Source organism: Ursus arctos, unplaced genomic scaffold (genome assembly GCF_023065955.2).
Source record: "Ursus arctos isolate Adak ecotype North America unplaced genomic scaffold, UrsArc2.0 scaffold_16, whole genome shotgun sequence".
Lineage (NCBI taxonomy): Eukaryota > Metazoa > Chordata > Mammalia > Carnivora > Ursidae > Ursus > Ursus arctos.
This window is the reverse complement of record NW_026622830.1, coordinates 55,457,116-55,475,566: the sequence shown is the minus strand read 5'-3', so window position 1 is coordinate 55,475,566 and position 18,451 is coordinate 55,457,116. Positions and strand designations below refer to the sequence as shown.

General features: G+C 45.8%; 1 long non-coding RNA gene across 16 annotated transcripts in view; it reads left to right on the top strand.

The window, feature by feature from the left end:
- LOC125281962 (uncharacterized) overlaps positions 1-18,451 on the top strand; it is a 96,678-nt gene that overhangs the window by 28,452 nt on the left and 49,775 nt on the right. For 10 of the 16 annotated variants that reach the window (XR_008959556.1, XR_008959565.1, XR_008959557.1 and 7 more), the window contains one exon: positions 1,574-1,805. The exons of 2 other annotated variants lie outside the window; for them this stretch is intronic. This is a non-coding gene — a long non-coding RNA (uncharacterized LOC125281962). Of the gene's footprint in view, positions 1-134; positions 5,880-18,451 lie in introns of those variants that run through there. 4 more of the 16 variants (XR_008959553.1, XR_008959552.1, XR_008959554.1 and 1 more) reach the window with 3 other exon arrangements.

Sequence of the window (18,451 nt, the reverse complement as noted above, 5' to 3'; positions counted from 1 at the left end):
AGAGAGAGAAAGCAGAATGCAACTGAGTGCCAGGGAGGCCTGGATGCATGTCAGCCTTGATCCCTGAAGCCAACTCCACAGCTGGACGTCCTGGTTGCATGACATAAAAAATTCCCTTTTCTTTCTTCCACTAGCTTGATTTGGCTTCTTCAGAGTTACATTGGAAAAAGTCTTCTCTGATGCTGTTCTGCTGTTGTACTCCAAATATACTTCTGGCGAGTTTCAATCTTCCTTACAATTCAATACCAGTTTTATCTCATTGTTTTACCTTGGGGTTGTTGAAAGTGGGATTTTTAAAAATAACATATTGAACAATACATCTGAAACTAATGATGGACTCTTAAGTTGGTTAATTGTTTTAAAAAAAAATAAGATAAAATAACTTTTTGTTTTCCATACAACAAAATGCACAATTCTTATATCCAGGTCAAGGATCTGTGACACATGTGTGCACCTGTGTAACAACTGCTCAGAACAATGCAGAATCTTTCCATTTCACCTGGGAGAGGTCTCACACTTTTCGAGACAATCTTCACGCCCTACATGCAGAACCAAGTTGTGATTTCTGTAACTAGAAATCGGTTTTCCCTGTTCTAGAACTTTGTATAAATGGAATCGTAGAATATGTATTCTTTTGTGTCTGGCTGCTTTCACTCAACAGAAGGTTTCTGAGGTTCACCCATGTCCTTGCATGAACCAGAAGTTCTTTCCTCTTTATTGCTGAGTAGTGCTCCGTGGTATCAATGGGCAATTTATCCATCCTTTTTACTGTTGCAATCTGCGTTCTTTCAGAGATCAGATGTTTTTTTCATATTCACGGCACACAAAACTCAGGGGCCCAGCGTGACTCCCATAATATCACAGACAGGAAGACCCACATGTCAAGATCTGGTTTCTCAAATAGATGCTCATTAGAGAGCGTGGACACGATAAATATACCACAGAAGAGCACGACAAACCATAAAGAGGACAGTCTTGTCTGCCTGAAACAGGCAGATGGAGTTCGTCCAACACACATCTGCTAGTGTCCGTTATACTCCAGCCACTCTTGACAGCAGTAAATAAAACGACACCCTGGCCACCGCGGAACTCACGCTACCAGAGGTGCTTTTGTTATGGAGAGCTGTCTGCACATGCTTGCACTTGAACAAGACCATTCTGGTGTGCAGGAGGGCCAGGCACTCCTTTAGTTTGGGGGACCTGGGAAGGCCCCCCAAGGTGGTGATGCTAAAGAGGAGGTGGGACAGCAGAAGGCAGCTGTGTGCAGAGCAAGGACTGCCTTTCTCCCAAGATGACAGCAAGGGTAAAACCATGAGGTGGGAACATTCTAGGGAAAGAAAACCAGTATGGACTAAGTGGGGCAGATGAGGGAGAGAGTGCAGCGAAAAGCCTCTGAGGGGTTAGGGTATGACAAACATGCAGGACTCTACAGGCATCTATGGCGTTTACTACCCAGAAGCTCCTCATGAGCAGAAGGAAGCATCCCCGGAGATGCAGCCTACCTGGTGGGCCGTGGACCCTTTCCTGTCTCCAGCGCCCTCTCTCCCCCGCTCCCCTGGCCTCTTCTTCACAGGCCCATTTGGGATGAACCCAAGATGCTGGCAGTGCCTTTGTGTTAACACCCCCACAGAGCACTCTCCAGACCTGGCTCGGCTCTCTCTCCACCTCTGCTCTGTCTACTCCTGGTGACCTCAGGCTGAGTGCTTCAGGGAAACTGCCCTTTACCTGCACTCAAGAGTCTGACTTGGAAAAATGATGCAATTTCGGTCCTGTGCAGGTTGGCGCTTACAAGGCCCCAAAAGAGGGTAAGTCCACCCTAAACCGTGTTGCCTTGACACCTCCCCACTGGCCCATCTCCTGTCTGTTGCCCCATGCTGGGATTTCACCCAGGATGCCTTCACTGCTATGAATCACACTTGGTCATGTTAAGAGACTGGTGATTTTGCTAGAGAAAAAGTACCATTGGAACCTAGGTTCTTAAAGCATTTTATTTACAGCGTCTGTTCCAGTGGCTTCTCACTTAGCTTTTCTTGTCTCTTTGCTCTAAAGTAGAAAAGTCTGGATCAGGGGTGCCTGGGTGGCGCAGTTGTTAAGCGTTTGCCTTCAGCTCAGGGCGTGATCCTGTCGTTTCAAGATCGAGCCCCACATCAGGCTCCTCCACTAGGAGCCTGCTTCTTCCTCTCCCACTCCCCTGCTTGTGTTCCCTCTCTCGCTGGCTGTCTCTCTGTCTAATAAATAAATAAATAAATCTTAAAAAAAAAAAAAGAAAAAAGTCTGTATCATTTCTAATTCCAAGCCACACAAGGACAACTGATAATTTTGTCTTTTTCTTTGGGCGCGAAAGGACATATCTTACCTCCTTTTTCTAACTTACTTGATCTTCAGATGGTCCCTGCGTCTGCGTCAGAGGCAGAGCCTTTAAATATATAAAATCCTTGCCCCATAAGTCATTTGCAACTGTTAGCTAACACTTCAGAAGAAGCTTGGTAACTAGGAGAAATGGGATTCTTGCATGCACTGCCCATAATCTACAGAAGGACCTTGATTAAGGACTTCTGTTTCCCCCGAGAAAAGCAATCATTAACGTCTCTGGCTTCACAAAATGATCTGAGTTAAAAACCTTGGCTCTACCATTCCATAGCTGTGTGACCATTTGCAAGTTACCTGCCCACTCTGAGCCTCAGAATGGCAAAGGAATCAAAAAGGTAAAGTGAAGAACCAGACCGGTTGGGGTCAAAAACCAGTCTAATACTTAGTAGCTGTGCAACTTTAGGCAAGTTACTTACCTCAGCCCCCTCATCTGTACAATAGGGATACTAGTAATCTCTACCTCCTAACAATACTGTGTGGATTAAACGAGATAATGAAAGCACACACACATACACACACATACACACACACACTTAGTGCTTCATACATATTATGTGCTTAATGAATCTGAGCTATTTGTATTTTTAAAGTATTATTTCTTTTGGGTGAGTAAGATAAACTATTGACGGCCTGATATCTGCTAGTATAGACATGCCTTCAAATCTCATTAATATTTTAAAAATACTTTGAAATCTCTGAACTGAGGGGACACTCAGAAAGGGGAAGATTTCATTCTTCAGGGTATCACCTCTAAACAGCAGCAGGCGTTGCCTTGATTAGGTAATCAGTGTCCGCCAAACAGCTGAATCATAGCCCCGATTCCTCCTAACGGAAACTCACATGGTCATTGTGCTCACTTTCTATTTTTGAAATATACCTTCATGGATGGAATTTTTGGTGAGGAAGTGAGGAAAAGCCAGGGTTATTTAATTTGGAAACCTTGTGTGCGATCACATCAATTTGGCAAAAATAATTTTTTTGCTCAGAGTTAACTGATTAGAGGTGGGAGAGGAATAATAGCCACTTTATCTAATTCTGAGCAAGAATAAAGAAGTGAAAAGGAATGAAATAAGCCAAATCAACCTGCTATTATTCTAATCAAGTAAGACAGAGCAAGCCAAATCCTGAGTCACCGTCCTGGCCAACTATTTTTATTGACTTGAAATCACAAAGGATGAAAGCCTGAAATGACCTAGATCACTTTTCTCACAAAGCTGCTTGGTTTCAGTGCCCAGTGCATGAAGCATATCCTGGAATTCCCCGACAAGTGAGGACTGTTTACTTAAGTTGATATTCTGGAAATGGACCTTTTAAGAAGTTGGGAGACAGAGAAAAAACCTAGAGAAAACTTTTGTCAGCCACAGATTAAATAATTTTGTTTTGCAGACTTTGCACGGGACTGATTCTTTAGTGCATGTTTCTTGGATCCAAGAGTAATGATAGTGTGTTTGAGAGAAAATTTTAACACATCATGACAACAAAGTGAAGACAGAAAATGGTGTTTCTTGGCTGATTCAAAGCCAGAGTAGATTCATATATTTTAAAATATGAACAATGTATTTTGGACGCACAAAGACATAGCAATGATGAGACAAATGCCCATTGAACAATTGCGTTCCTTCCAAGGAACTTGCTGTCACTATGCCCACCACCAGAGGGGACCACCATTGTGGATTTGGTGTCTTCCACCCAACAAGCCCACTCACATATACATGTCGTAGAGATCCTCTGTGTGCACACATATACACACACATACATTGGGGCGAGGCACAGACAGGCACGTTACATGGTAAAGAGTAGGGACTGTCTTTCCTCAGCTTTGCAATTTGCCTGCCTCTGGCCCCCAGGCTAAGGTCTCAACTTACAGGTCCCATAGATGGCTGGAGCCATCCTTCCCTCCAACTGCCTGTCTGTCTACCTGTCGCCTACTTAGGAGCCCGAGGGTTTGTCTTGCTTGAATCTCATGAACTTAATTCACTTCCATTTAGCTTTTCATAACAGTTCCTAGTTTGCTGAATTCAACATTGGCAAAGATCAACTGTGCAAACCCTAGGTATTATTCTGCTAAAACCTTAGCTCATTATTTTGACTGTGTTCTCTTATGAGGCTGTGTGCTAGCTTGGGATGAAACACAGATCTGAGAGCAAGTAGTTGATTTGGTGGCGGGGTGGGGGGAGTATCCCAGGAAACATAGGCAGGGGAGTGGGGAAGTGAGACAGGGCGGGTTAGGTAACCCAATAGGGTGCATTATCAAGCAGGGAACCAGTACATTCTTCAGAGTTATTCTACTCCAAAGGTGAGGGAACTGGGATCTTTATCCATCAACTGTTGGTATGTCACGGGTGCTTCTGAAAGCAACAGCTCTCTGGCATGTCCATGGCATGGATGAAATATGCTCCCATGATGAAAAAAAGGCTTTCAGGCAGAGAGTCACAGTGTTTCACAGGAAGTGGCCTTCGGGTGTAGAGGTAAGTGCAGGGGCAGTTGGGTAGAGCACCTAGAACATCTGCTCCGCTCTTGAGTGAAGATTACCAGAGGAAGTCTTATATTTGCCAGTATTTTCCAACCAAGTTCCAACTTCTCCTCTCGTCTCCCAGAGCCAGTTAAATACAAGCTACTGTTTCCTAAGCGTTCACTTTCCAAAGCAAGAATCATACACACCCTACAAATATTGCATTGAATGCCACACTTTTATTGGAAAAATTCCTTTGCATGGGGATATTGGACACATTTCCAGGGGTCAAGGTTTCTAGAAGGTGGGGACTCTCTCATCAGGAACTCCTCTAATGTAGCTCTTATAGCTAAAGAAATGTTCACAGGGGAGGACTGCTAAAATCTGAGTTTATCAGTGGGATCACCACGTTTGGTCTCTGGAGTTTGGCTATTCAGGTCCAGAAACTCAGTGTTATCATGTCTGCTTGTGGTTTTCAGGCTCTGAGTAGCTAGCCCATACCAAACAACCCAATTCATAACAGACTTTATAAAAAGTCAGGCACAGTCAGAGCATTGGGAATTGGTAGTTCTTAAATGATACGCTGTACCTTCCAACAGTTTTCCCCTTGGTCACCATTAGACTTACGACAGGTGCACTGTCTCCCCACCTCCACCTTGGAAGTCCTAGATAAACACTGGCCATATCCTACTATCTTACTTGCCTTTTAATCAATCATCCAAGTCCCTCTTACTTTGTAGTAGGGAAAGTGTACTATAGCTAAGTCTATTCTACTGTTCTCATCCCAGCAATTCCTTCCTAAAAATACACCTGGGTCTTGTAACAGAGACTTGGAAAAGCCACTAGTACCACCATCAGCACTTTTATTCCCTACCCCTCAGGACAGCCTCCTTCCCCAGACTCCAAAGTCCAGTGGTCTCTATGTGTTTTCAAAAAGGCAGGGGACATTGAAGGGTGGTCACCAAAGGGTAGTCATGAGAATAACCAGGTGGAAATACGAATTCCTTTAAAGTTTGTGGAGAGCAAGATGGAGTCACTCATGTTGAGCAATACCTTATTTCAGGCAGTGATGCCAGCAACCAAGGGCATTGCAGCTAAGACCAGATATTGTCAAGATATTGCCAAAACCGGCAACAGCTAGAACTGACACCCAGCAGAACCAGAGGACATCTGCAAAGGCCCAAGACTCATTAAATCCTAAAAACGGAGGATTTTTGCAGCAAACTATCTAGATGCTGACCCTTTCATATCTGACCACATCACAAAGGCAGCTGCGCCCAAATGCTCCGCCTGATGGATCTCCGAACATCACAGATCTTCCACTACCTGAACATAATAAGCAGCACGTGCCAAGAGCTGACCCGCGCCAGTCCGAGGCCTTAACTCACAGAACTGACTTCGTGTTTGGTTCGTTAACTTCCAATTCCCCTGTTCTGTCTTGTTTGTTGTGCAACTTGTCTTATGCTTTGCTTTGTGTGACGTGTAAGACGCCAAGTTAACATGTAATGAAATGTCATTAGTTTGGAATCTTGAGCCCGCTTTATCATTATTGTCACCTTGCTTTATGACGGAATGAAGCGGGCATTGGGGAGAGACAGAACTTGCGTGTGCGCCGTCATAGCGTGCTCACAACCACGTTGCAAAAGGACTGAGGATCATGCCTAGCAGCAGTCACTCCTTGTTGAAGAGGCAGGCTTCCTCTGCTTCAGTGACCCAGGGCTTAATAATGCTGCCTCATCAGACCCGAGAGCTCCTTCAAAAGGCTCCCTTTTCCATTGTCAAGGTTGATATTTACAAAATAACTTCCATGGTAGATTAATGGTCATAATTCTTTTTGTGTGTGTGTACTGATTTATTGTCCACAAAGATGGAAGTGAGGGAAAAGGGGGAGACAGGAGGGGACCTACTCTCCCACTGGAACTCTGGGGCCCACTGAGGCTCCATTACTGGGGATTTCAGGGTGCCTAGCCATTGCAAATTCTTTCCCCATCAGAGGTCCCTGAAAGAGCCCCGTACGCCTGCTCCAGACCTGTTCATGCACACTAGTCCTCACACAGACACACACACACGGAGGCAATAAATATGTTCCATACCAAAAGTGCTCCCAGCCTGACATTTCAGGTGGGGCCCCGAAAGGGAGGTCTTGTAAGTGCTCAGTTTCTTCGGGGATGTGGAGGAAGAACTGGGGAGGGGAAGGGCCAGACTCTGCTATCTCCATTTCCTGGTTTGAGGCAATTGGGGTTTTCCCTGGAAGAGAGGGTGGGGAAACCAGCCATTTTTCTAAAGGCCCTGGGCTGCCCTTATCCAGCCAGAGCCCAGGATAGGGGCTTTCCCCCACCCTGCCTCAAATATTCTTGGACCCTCCAGGGGAGGGAGAAGCAGAGTGCTGTGCTTAAAGCTAATACTGATTTGGTTGGCAGCAGCAAGAGGACTGCCTGGGGCAGGGGAGGGGGCAGGAAGGGGGGCGGTGTCTCACCATCCCGGGGTGATGCTCACAGTAACTGGTTTTTCCCTGGCCAAGAAGGAGGGGGCAAGAGAGGCCAGCCCAGCAAGCGGGAGAAGTGCCTTTTAGCTGCATGGGGAGAAGCCCTTGGTACTCAGAAAAGATGGCCCCAACAGCTGGTCCCAAAAGTCCCCAGTCCCTAGCCTTTGCAGCCAGTGCCCCACGACTGAGCACTGGAAAGGAGGAATGATTCTCAGCAATGGGCTGCCTGGTCACTAGGCAACTCTCCAGCAACCGGGACGGTGGCCTTGGCGACCGCTCTGGTCCGCTCTGGTCCCCTCCGTCGCCAGGGCTCGGCCTCAGCAGCCTGGAGCCCAGCCCTTCATGACCGGGGTCTCGCCCCACCCGGCTCAGAGGCACATTGATCTGCTTGGAGAGCTCTCGCTCCAGGTCCAGGATGAGGGTGTCGAAGTCTTTGAGGTTCAGGTGCGGGTTGAAGGGCACCTCGAAGTCGTCGTCGAAGTCCACAGCGCCCGCTGGCTCGCCCACCTCCTCGTCCTCACCCTCGCTGTAGCTGCCGGTCACGTGGTCGTAGTCCGGCCTGGACAGAACGTCCTGCCTGCGCGGCAGGATGTCCAGTCCCCAGGCGCTCTAGTCACCCACTTAGCGGTTGTTCGGGGGCTCTCGGGGCCGCCCCGGCCGCGGGGCCGACCCACCACTTCGGGGCGGCGAACGGCAAGTGCAGCGGCGCCTGCCTTTTGGGCCGCAGGCATGGGGCGAGGTCCGGAGGCTCCGGGGGCCTGCGGGGATCTGGCCAGGCCTGCGGCAGGTAGTGCAGCACCTGGATGTGGCGCTTGAAGTCCACTGCGTTGGTGAGGCCCGGGCCGCGCTGGGGATCGGGGCCTGGCGGGCGCCTGGCGCGCAGGCAGCAGCAGAGGACCGAACCACATGGCCAGATTCTGCGGGGTCGTGCGGTTGTGGGCGTGGAAGGAGGAGACGAGGCGCAGGTTGTCCAGAAGTGTCAGCGTGGCCCTCTCCACATCATGAAATGTCATTAGTTTGGAATCTTGAGCCCGCTTTATCATTATAGTCACCTTGCTTTATGACTGAATAAAGCGGGTGTTGGGGAGAGACAGAACTTGCGTGTGCGCCGTCATAGCGTGCTCACAACCACGTTGCAAAAGGACTGAGGATCATGCCTAGCAGCAGTCACTCCTTGTTGAAGAGGCAGGCTTCCTCTGCTTCAGTGACCCAGGGCTTAATAATGCTGCCTCCTCAGACCTGAGAGCTCCTTCAAAAGGCTCCCTTTTCCATTGTGAAGGTTGATATTTACAAAATAACTTCCATGGTAGATTGATTAATGGTCATAATTCTTAACCCTTCTCTGTATCTATTCCTTTTGCCCTCCTCCTCTCACTCTTGGCTTAGCCTTGTGAGTTGCTTTGGCCAATAGGATAATGGCAAACATGACAGGCAGGCTTAAAAGTGCTTAAAACGGCTTGTGCGATTGATTTTGCTCACTTCTGCCCTGTGTCATCACCAGTAGAAGGACATGTCCAGGCTAGTCCCTGGTCCCAGGAAAAGGATGAGGAAAATATGGACCAGAGCAGAGTTACCTCAGTTGTCCCAGGAAAGGCCACCCTAGATCAGCCACGCTAGATCAGCCAAGATAAGGGATCTCAGCCAAGAGCAGCTAAGCCTGACCCAGATTGGATGAACCCCATAGGCCTGTGAGCTGAATAAATGTTTATTGTCGTAGGCCACTGAAGTTCTGTGGTGGGTTGCCACGCAGCACTGTGGTGATATAGATAAATGATATGCCCTCTTCCTGACTCTTCTGGAGCTCCATCTATGCTCCTGCCTGCTCACCAGCTGCAAGGAACTAGTTACAAGTCCAGTACATTTTACAGTGCTTCCTGTAATATGGAATGAATCAAAAGTTAATGTCTCAAGTCAATTTCTGTTGACTTGCGTATCTCAGGCTTCCTTGGTGCTTTTCCTATGGATATTCGCTTAATTAATCTGTAAATACCTCCCGATGTCCTTTGTGGAGACAAACTCGGAATTTTCTTTCCTTGTTGCCAGCACCCCAACCCTTGGAGCTTCTTCTTCTGTCTGCCTCGACCTCTGGAAGACCATTCTCCCCCCCTTCTTGTCACCTACATTTCTAATCCTTGGTGAGAAAAACAATCCCTGTCAGGCCAGTCATCTTCGGGGTGGGGGGCAAAAATCTCTTTATCATGTAGAAACAAGGCTTGTTTAGAGTCACAGGGATGAGCCACAGAGAGTCACAAGCTCAAAGAATTTTAGAACCGAAGGATGTTAGAGATAAGCCAGTGGATGCAGTGTGTGGCTTTGTCCAGCTGAGGAGATAAGTCTTCAGGATTTGTTAGTTCCAGATCCTTGGGGCCACCAGCACACACCTTCTCTGTTTCAGTTACTTATTGGCATGTGACAAATCATCTCCAAACTTAGTGGTACACTCCAACACCTTTCCGTTTAACCATTCACAATCCTGTAATTTGGGTAAGGCTTGGCTAAGACAGTTCCTCTCTGCTCTACATGGCTGATAGGTTTGACTAGGGCTCAAGGGTGTCCTTGCAAGATGGCCCCGCTCTCAGGGCTGGGAAGTTGGTGTTAACTATTGGCTTGAAGCTCAGCTGAGGCTGTTAGCCAGGAGCTTCAGTTCCTTTCTAGGTGGTTGCTCCACGTGGCTAGATTAGACATCTCAAAGGGTGGCAATCTCCAAATAGTCAAACTTCTTACATGGTGACTGGCTTCTTCCAGTGTGCAAAAATGAAAGCCAGCAGGCGTTTTTAAGGCTTAGAATGGAAACTGGGACCCTGTCACTTCCTCTATGTTCGATTGGTTAAAGAAGATTCCAGAATCAGCTCAGATTCAAGAGGAAACGAAAAATACAGGGGTATAAACACTGGGACTGTGGTTCGTTGAGAACGACCATTGTGAAAGATTAGCCCACTCTCCTTCCAGCTTTTACTAAAAATTGAGCTTCCACTGACCTTTCTAGCCAGCAAATAATGTGGTTAAGGTGAACATTGGCCCAGGAATCAAGACACCTGAACTTCTTACCTAGCTTGACTATTAATTAACTTTAGAGATTTGGAAAAGTGACCTGACTCTGAAGTTTGCCTGGATAAACTCTAAATTAGCCTCTGGTTCTAAAGGCAGTAAAGTCTTGGTAAGTTTTAGTTCCCGGGCAAGCCTTTGCATTCTCCTTCATGAGTCTTTCCCACTCTTTTTGAACTGGTCTATCTTGATCTCCAGCTGCCAGGAGACCAACCAGGTCATTTATTTACTTCTTATGCTCTGCTGATCTAAGTCCTTCTGATTCGTCCTTTTGACCTGCTTCTTGTGAGCTGGATGACCTTGGGCCAGCCACACAACTTCTCTTAGTCTAGATGAAATGGGGATGAGAACCCCAGCTTCACGGGCTGTGCTGAGGATTGAATGGGAGAAGGTGCACAAAATTGCTTTGCAATATGGTACTGGGAGGAGATGGCATTGTCCAGCCCCCCTAATGCCACCAGCACATGTTGGATTCAGGTAAATGTTTCCATCCCCAGGTCTGGGGACAACCAACCACTAACCAACTTTGGTTCTTATTTTTCCTTTTTATAATGAGGGAATACACCTGTCAGTCACATTTTACTCTCAACATGTTCTATGACTCCAGGATTTCCTTGCTGATGACACTCGACAATTAGGTGAAATTATTTCGCCTACAGCTATAGTAGGCAATATCCCACCCAGGGCTGAGGTGGAGCAGGGCAGAATTATACAAAGGTAAAGTAAACGAGGGGCTTCTCTTAATACTTTCTGAAAGTTAAAAATAAAAACAGCTTCATATTTATTTTGTAAGCTGTCATCTTTGGAGAGTTTACCCAACCAGATAGTGAGCACCTCAGGAACAGGGATCTTGTCCTTTTTTTTTTTTTTTTAATCTCTATCTATTCAGTGAATAAATGCCCATCAGAAAGAAACTCAGCAAATGCTTTGTAAATAAATGAATGAATGAGAAAAGCCTCAGATTGTGAAAAGGCTCAAAAAAAAAGGGGGCTTATTATTTTGATTGTTAAAATGAATATTTAAGTGACGGAGAAAAATGTCAATTGGCATCTTTTGGATAGATTATTTAAACCAAACCTTTCACACTGCAGGGCGTTACTTTGTTGTTTTGTGACTGTTATAGCGAAATTATTAATTTGATTTATTATAATCTGATTTATAATCATCTGAATTATGACTATAACTTTTGAGAAGACCCATAAAGTATTCATGGCTTTGGTCTTACAGGAATCAGAGGAAGTAAAATATGCCCTGAAACAAACTGCTGAGTCACACATTATGTCCTTTCCCTTAGCCCGCATTCCTAATCCGGTATCATTGACCACCGGGAAAAGAGCAATATTTCACCTGGTATGATGGCGGCATCAGTGAATATGCCCCTCCTTCCCGAGGAGTACTTGTAACAAATGTGTGAAATAAAGGGTTCTGGGATATTACTTCGACCTGTTTTGATGGTGTTCAGATTCGATTATGTAAAACCACGAGAAACCACAGCTGAGTAAACCTCTCCTATTCAACACATTTAGAAATCAAGTGTGCACAATCTTAGCAAGCAGAATTGCCTTGTTTGTATTTTCTCGGAGTAGAGGAGAAAAGAAAAAAATAATAATCATCATTGAACAACATTTTTGTACCAAGCATTGTGTTCAATTCTTTTTATACTCATTTACTCCTTAGAATAAATAGCCCAACGTGAGTTTTTCTCCATTTTATAGATGAAGAAAACTGAGGCTTGGAGAACTGAGTCAACCCATTTCAGATTACACAGCTAGTAAGGGGGAAGGACTGAGATTCAGAGCCTTTGCTTTTGCTGTCTTCCCATCCTGCTTCTACAGAGTCAAAAGAAATTCACTTGTCTCTTCCAGCTTTGGCATCATCACCTTTTACTCTCATTTGGCCCTCTGTTTTTATAAGGCTACAGGAACATACACCCATTATTGCAACCCCTACATTATGCCGAGTACAACCACAAGCACAAACTTGGGTGGCAACCACACAAAACCACACCAGAATGCTTCTGGTGATCTTCACACAGCCCATTGCATTTTCCCCCTTGCCCCGCCTGTGGTGTGCTCATCTCCTTTCTCCAGTTCAGGTGTCACCTCCTCCAGGAAGCCTTCTCTGATACTCCCCTCATCTCTAGTGCCCAGTCCTCCTGGTATCTCCCAAAATGTCCTGCATGCATTGCTCTTATTACTTATTATTATCTAGTTAGTTGTCCATCTCCCACATTAGACTGTGAGCTCTCTGAGGTCAGGGCTACATCTGGCTTCTCAGCTAGACTATGACTACTCTGGGGATTGAGACTGTATCCTCATTCTATTTGTAACTTCATTGCTGTGTATAAACTAGCACAGAGTAGGGACTCAGTTAAGTCTATTGATTGGATCAAAAAGATTACCAAAAAGGACTTTAAAACATGATAAAAGTGTGGCTCATGGAGGGGTTCTTCAATTCAGAGAAAAGAAGGATAATAAAAACATAGTAAAAAGGATAATATAAAAGGAGGTACTTAGTAATGTTCCCTGTGGCATTTGAATTCTTCAAATGTTTTGGCTACACAGAAACAACATGATTCAATTCTTTGCAATTAGTCACTATGATGATTTTAGTAATTGCATAATTCACACATATCCTATATCTTAAGTGACATCAGTGGTTCCCCAGTTAAAATTTGGGGAAAAAACTATCAAATGTAAGTCTTCCTTAAAGATTTACTGACAGCAGTAAACTGTGTCTTCCATCTTGTACTAAAGTACAGATCTTAATTATAAATCATTTTCATATTCCAGGGCATATGTTAATTTATGTCAAACAAATCATCGCTTATGATTCACTTTGTTCTTGTTTTTGTTATGGTTCACTCTTTACTGTTGTTGTTATTTTAGCTGCTCAGCATCCAAAATCCCTTCCTCCAATAATACGCTCCATTGTGCTTTGGGGGTATGTCCTATCTTTATAGTCTTGGTATACAAGTGAATTAGCTAGAGAGATAGCACCTCAGATTTTCTGACCCAGGGCAGCCAGGTGGGTGGACACATGCGCTAGGCACCCAGCTAAGGCTTAGCCAACCGGACGTTCTTGAGACTTTGAGTTTGAAGATGAGCAGGACGGTGGGAGGTCTTTCCTTGTCACGGAAGCCTTGGTATGCTGACCCATGTGCTCTGCTCTACGACTTGTCCAGGCCTCCCAGAGCTGCCTTGGTATCTAATTTTCTAGTTATTTTCCAAGCCTGGATCTCCAATCTCCCATTGATTTTGGGAGCCTGGTATTCTTTGGATGAATCATCTTTACCTAAATAGCCAGTCAATTTTTGTTGCTTAAAACTGAAAATGCTGTCTGAGACATCAGGTAAAAGCTTTCTCCATTTAGGACATATGTTTACATGTAGATTAGCAAAAAAAAAAAAAAAAAAAAAAAAAAAAAATTGTATTCTTGTTTTGTGGTTAATAGGCATTATTGTTCTCTAAGAATTATTTTGAGATTCATTTTTCTGAAAATTATAGGAATGTATAAGTAAAACTGTGTGATGGGTTTCTCCATTTTGAATGAATAGTTTTTGTTGACATTCTATAATCTACATTCATTTTTAGAAAATCTAGCACCTGGTTCTAAGTTAGGGAGTAAATCTCATCTAATATTAAACCTAATGGTGGCCTTTTGTGTATTGGGGGAAGAGGTGAGGTAATGAGCACATTTTCACAGGTTTCTCACCTATGAAACTTCATCTCTCTCTAGCCTTTGTACATCATCCGTCTATTCAAGTTGTATTTACTGTTTACATAGTTTCCATGATTCCTGATTTTTCCAACATTATCATTCAAAGATATGGGTTTTTTTTAATTTATAAAAGTTCTTCTGATACTTACTTATGGGCTTATATTTTTCTAATGTTGACGTGTTTCCACGATTCACCATGGAAATATTAATACTATTCTGACGATTAAAAACATGAAAATATATCCAAAGCAAATGACATTGTGGTTGAAATGCACAGCTGTGAATACATCTGCTCGACTAAATTTAGAGAAACGATTAGGTTCTTTTCCCTTAAGGCATTGCTTTGTTATCGCGCATCCATCAGACATATCAACATGGCTAGTACATTTTCAAAAACTTTTTCAAGTCTGTCCTGAAGTGAAATTCTCATATAAAATGATTTATAGTCAAGTTCAAAGGTAAGTATTAGATCTCTTCCTTTGACAGATATTTGGAAAGAAAAGAAACTATTAGGAAATGTTTTTGGAGGAGAAGAAAATCTATTTCCAGTGTCTACAGTAATACATCCTCTGGAAAACGAGGACATTGGGTTTCTTGTTTCGTAAGTGTTGAGTTTGGCATTTCATTCTCACAGAGGGGCGTCCCTTCTTCCTTAGGGATTTTAGATAGGTGCGGGTTCTCAGGGGCACGACATACATATCAAATGAATTCAGCATTTCAGGGTAAAAGCTGATATTAGAGAAAAATTGCATTTATTAGGTCGTAGCTTTTTGTTTTTTTAAAGAAACTAAGAATGCAAAAGTCGAATGATCAATAAAAATAGTCTGTGTCCCTGGGGTGCCCAGGGGCTGGCTCTCCGGGGCAATAGCATTCAAATGAAGATGCGCAGTATGTCTGACGCGCTAAGAGATCTGACTCCTGAGCACAGGCACCGTGAGCTCATCTGATAGGAGAATCTGCAGCTGGACGTTGAATTTTCCCATATACTAGAATTAATAGAATATTTATCACAACTGGGATTAATGTGCAGGCACAAGATATTTTAGTCAATCTGAAAAAACCCCAAATCCTTCCAAACTGAAGAGAGAGATACACACACAGACACAGAGAGAGAGAGCACAAGCGGGGGGAAGGCAGAGGCAGAGGGAGAAGCAGGCTCTCTGCTAAGCAAGGACCCCGGGACCATGACCTGAACCAAAGTCAGACACTTAACTGACTGAGCCACCCAGGCACCCCGGAGTTCTACATTTTCATCGGTAAGTAAAAGCTAGGTGTAATGGATGAGATTAATTTAATGCACGGATACCTGTTTCTAATACTACCAAGTTTTGACAGTGTCACATATTTACTGTATGTTGTCCTTTATCTCTTCATTTATTTAGTTGTTCTGCCCCTCAACTAGATTGAAAGCCTTGGAGGACAGGAGACTGCATCTTATACATCTTTTTATCTCCAAGTTTTAGATTCATGCCTTGCACATAGCAGGTCCTCAATAAATGTTCGATGCCAGTGGCAGGTTGTTGTATGATAGACAATTTGAATTCCCTAAGCAAGTGCATCCTACTTTTTTCAATCAAAGATATCTTCTAAGGGGATGGGGCAGCGAATACTCTGACGTACTATGTGCAACCAGGTACAGGCTAAGTACTGTGACAAAGGCACTCAAAATGCCTTAAAAGAAAAGGCTAGTTCTCTCTTGCAACAGTTTTGGAGGGTTTGTGGCCCTTTTTGAGATGTCATCTGGGGACCCAGGCTGGCATCATCTTGAGTGTGGGGCTTCCATATCTAGATCCGAGATTCATCCATGTTATTGGGTTTATTAGTAGTCCATTCCTTTTTAGAGCTGAATAATATTCCTTTGTATGAATACATCCTGGTTCTATCAATGCTATTTGACAACTCTAAAAATAGAGAGGCTCTAACAACTAGAAGATATGTTTTTGCTTGCCTGGATGAGATAAACAGGACTATTTTAGCTTTCATTCCATTTTATTTAACAAACTTTAAGTGAGTGCTTCTAGAGGCCATATATTATGCTAGTTATGAGAATAAAAAGCTATGTAAATCTCTGGCTTTTCCCCCAATTTACAGATTCCCCTGAATGAGAAAAAGTTGTGTTGTCCCAATTGGATGGAAAGCATATGATTTTAAACAGCCAGCTTAAGTACTCGCTCCAATGCTGTCAAAATTTGGAGCATCAAAGGATCCAGATGCCAGTAAATAATCCTACAGATCTCTTGTAAGGAATCTCCAGGCCATTTTCCATCTCAAAGCTTTGCTCCAGGTTACAGGCTCGTAGCCTTACAAAACATACCAGTCTGAGAGTCAGGTCCCTCAGGTTCTGGTTCTGCTACTGGATTGCTATGCAGCCTTGCACAACACAGAGAACATGCACTTCCTGCAAAGCAAGACACAAGATCCTAAAGAGCCCTCTGAGCAAGGGACCCGAATACCCCAAGTGAAGCTGGACCCCACAAACCAAGGGGACTGGCTGGACTCCTCACCCAGCGTCTAGGGATGTCCTTCCTGACGCCAAACCCATTTATTTTAGGGTGAAATTGGACCTCTGGTTTTAGTGTGGTCAAAGGGACTTCCCTCCTTGGTGTGAATCTAGAAGTCAAAAGGCAAAATAGTTTTCATTTTAAAAGCCTTGAAATTTTCTTACTGAGATGTTCTTGTTCAAGTGATACTAGAGGAACCTCGGTTGGTAGAATGGACCAAGGGGTGAAGCTTTGGGAGCACTGGGCCTCTCCGGGGGTGGGGATGGGGGTGGGGGTGCGGGGTGAGGGGAGTGGTCAGAGGCCATCCAGCCTTTGGGGGACACCGGAAAGGTAAGTCACCGCGCCTCGCTCCCTGGAGAACTACATTTCCCTAAAGGCCGTGCGGCACACAGCAAGTTGAGGAGGAATGACGTGCTCAGACCCAGCCCATTTACTTCCATCGTGCCTAAGACACACCACCCTGATTGGAGGGCTCTGTCGCTATGCATCCTGGGACTTGTAGTACAGCGTGTTCATGCTCCAAGCTCCTTTGTGATTCGCGGTGCCGACTCTGCGCTCCAGGCGCGCCCTCGCGAGGCGGATCCAAATCGCGTGCGCGTGCGCCGCGCTCTTAGGGCCGACCGGCGCCCCCCGCGGGGCGGGGCCGTAGTTTCCGCGCCCACACCGCCTTCCTGCCCCGCCCTTCGCCGTACCCGGCCCGCCCCTCCTTCCTGGAGCCATAGTTGAAGCGGCGGCGGAGGCAGCGGTGGCAGCCCGGCGGGGGGCGGCGAGTGGCCCGCGCGCCACACGCACCAACCCAGACAGTATGTAGTGATTAGCACAGGGCAGGCGCCTCCTGTCCCGCCGGCGGGTCCCGGGTTCCCCGCAGCGGGATGTTCTCTTGAAGGAGCCACGGAGATGTGAAGAAGTCCCCCCAGAAGGTGCTGGACCCCAAGAAGGACGTGCTGACGCGCTTGAAGCACCTGCGGGCGCCGCTGGGTGAGGAGCGCTCTGGGGCGCCCGGCTCGGGGGCACCTGCCCGGACGTGGGCAGACGAGGGTCGGGCCTGGGATGCGGACGGTATGGGGGTGGGGTGCGGTGGGGGTGGCGTGAGACCCTACTTTCCCGGCCCAGCATTGTTCCACGACAGTGGGCACTCTGGCCCTGGGGCTTTGCCCTGTCGCCCAGAGTGTAAACTTACCCCGGATTCACGCCGGGTCACCTCGAGGCCGGCCAAGCCTTGACTCTCCCCTCCCCACCAAACCTGCACTCCAGGTGCTCCTGGGCCACACACGCACACGCACACACTGAACTGTCACCTCCCCTCTCGTTTTTTAACTTTAATTTTTGACTCTGACGCCCTAAGTGACTGAGTCTCCAAGTGTTCCCACAACAGACTTAATTGAACTGTCATCTCTTTTGTGGGCCCCCTGTCCTTAAATTTTATTTTTACTTTTGAGTCGGAGTTTTCAAATACACTGAGCCTCGGAGCGCTCCCAGGATAAATTTAATTTAGCTGTCATCTCTCTTCCTATGCTCCTCTTTTTATTTTTATTTTTATTTTGGGTCTGGCTGCTTGGGTTTCTTCGTGTCCTTGGTGTGACGTGGGTTCCTCCTGTCGGAGGAAGGGGTGGCTTTCCTGGGTTCAAGGAGGCGGCTGCTTCTTTATTGCCAGGATGGCAGTGATAGTTATTTGCCTTCTTTCGTTTTTATGGACTGCGGGGTGGAGGTTCTGTGGAGCCCAGGGGGGCCCGCTGTTAACCTGAGATGAAGCTCATCCTTGTGGCTGTGAAGTGTCCACGAGGCTTCCTGTCACCTGCTGCATGTGATCTCTAGCTGCCTTGCTGGGCTGTGTTTTGTTTTCTATTTTCTTCCCTACTTAGCCTTAATTTTTGTGAA